Below are 2,500 nucleotides of genomic sequence, written 5' to 3'. Positions count from 1 at the left end.
CCACATCTACGATCACTCCTGATATGTTTCTTAGATGAGTTGGCAGCACATTAAATAGTCGCTGCATTATCGATGCTGGTGCGTAGTGGATTAATGTCCTGTGCGCCTTTCTTAGTTTACCTGGAATATTTTTTGGCACTATTAATCTACCTCGGCTTGCTCTTTTTGATATTTTTAGCTCCATGATGTTTTCAGTATTTCCTTCTATTTGCTTCCATGCTTGTATTATCATGTAGCTTTCTCTTCTCCTTTCTAGACTGAATAATTTTAAAATTTTCAGTCTTTCCCAGTCGTCAAGGTCCTTAAATTCTTCTATTCTAGCAGTATAGGACCTTTGTACACTCTCTATTTGTGCAATATCCTTTTGGTAGTTTGGGTACCATATCACATTGCAGTACTCGAGTGTACTACGTACATAAGTTTTGTAAAGCATAATCATATGTTCAGCTTTCCTTGTTTTAAAGTGTCTGAATAACATTCCCATTTTTGCTTTACATTTAGCCAACAGTGTTGCTATTTGGTCGTTGCATAACATATTCCTATTTAACATTACACCAAGGTCTTTAATTGCTTCCTTTTTTGTGATTGTCTCATTATTAGGTCCCTTGTATGCATATACCATTCCTTCTCTGTTTCCATAATTTATTGATTCGAATTTATCGGAGTTAATTACCATCCTATTTATCTCCGCCCATTCATATATTTTGTTTAGATCTCTTTGTAGTGAGTTCCTATCTTCATCACAAGTAATTTCTCTACTTATTCTTGTGTCATCGGCGAGACTTCTCACTACGGAGTTTTCAACATCACAGTCTATGTCTGAGATCATAATAACAAACAGCAGTCCAGCTAATACCGTACCTTGTGGCACACCAGATATTACCTGGGCTTCATCTGATTTCTCGTCATTTGCAACCACTATCTGTTTTCTGTTTTGCAGGAATTCTTTTACCCATTTTCCTATCTTTCCCATAATATTATGCTTTCTCATTTTTTTTCTCCAATATGTTATGGTCTACCTTGTCAAAGGCTTTTGCAAAATCTAGATAGATCACATCTGTGTCTTTTTCATTTATCATATTTTTGTATATATTTTCATAGTGTGCTATCAGTTGGGTCTGTGTACTTTTTCCAGGCACGAAACCGTGTTGACCCATATTAAACAAATAATTTCTAACCAAATGGTTCATTAATTTCTTTTTTATTACCCTCTCATACACTTTCATAATATGTGATGTTAGACTAACAGGTCTATAATTGCTTGCCTCTAGTCTTGATCCACTTTTGAAGATAGAGGTTATATAAGCTAATTTATGTTTAACATATATCTCGCTCATATCTACACTTTGTCTTAGCAGTATTGCAAGCGGCTTTGCGATAGTGTTTGCAGTTTTGTTTAACAAAATCGCTGAAACTCCATCTGCTGCGGCTGCTGATCCATTTTTAAATTGGTTTATAGCCGTGACAATATCTGCGTCATTGATATCTATATCCGTTAGATATTCAACATTCTCTTCTCTCATTTCTGTTTCATTATTCTCATTCGCAATTCTTGGTGTAAACTCACTCTTATATTTTTCTGCTAATATGTTGCATATTTCCTTTTTTTCATTCGTTAGCCATCCTTCAATTCTTAGAGGGCCTATTTCTAATCTCCCTTTATTCATCTTTTTTGCATAGGAGTAAAGTACTTTGGGGTTTCTTTTTATATTTTGAAGTGTCCTTTCTTCTAAGTCGTTTTTTTCATTTTCTTTCGACTGTATAATCTTTATTTCTGCTTTTTCTATGTTACATTTTATTTCCCTCATTTTCCACACATTTTTTTCTTTTGCAAGATTTTTCTTCCACTTTCTAATTTTCTGAAATAAGATCCTTCTGTCTCTTGGTATGCACGTCTTTTGTTTATTGTTTTTTTTTTCGGGACATATTTTTCAACAATTTTCTCCTGCATTTTGTACAGTATGTCCGTATTTACCTGTATATTATCACTTACAAATACATTTTTCCATTCTTTATTCAGTTCTTCATTTATTTCTGACCATTTTATATTCTTACTGTAAAAATTATATTTTCCATACCCTTCCCAAAGTTTTGTGCTTTTATTAATTCTGCGATCACTTGCTTTGGAATGGACTATCAATTTTATGACATTGTGGTCTGATATTCCCGTGTTATACACTATTATTTCTTTAACATAATTCACCTCATTCACAAATACTAGATCTAGGACATTTTCCTTTCTTGTTGGAATGTGGTTTATTTGTTGCATATTATGTTCTAATAGCATATCTTGAAGCTTTTCAAATTGCCTCTAATCTTCTGCGCTACTATTACTATCATTTTTATATGTATACATACAATCACTTTCTTCTATCCGTTCTTTCCAATCCACGAAAAGAAAGTTAAAATCTCCGGATAGGAGTATATTCCAGTCTTTATTGTTTTTACATATATCATCTATTTCTTCTATTATTATGTCCAACTCCTTAGTGTTTGGGGG

Source organism: Palaemon carinicauda, chromosome 5 (genome assembly GCF_036898095.1).
Source record: "Palaemon carinicauda isolate YSFRI2023 chromosome 5, ASM3689809v2, whole genome shotgun sequence".
Taxonomy (NCBI): Eukaryota; Metazoa; Arthropoda; class Malacostraca; order Decapoda; family Palaemonidae; genus Palaemon; species Palaemon carinicauda.
Note: the sequence above shows the minus strand (reverse complement) of the source record.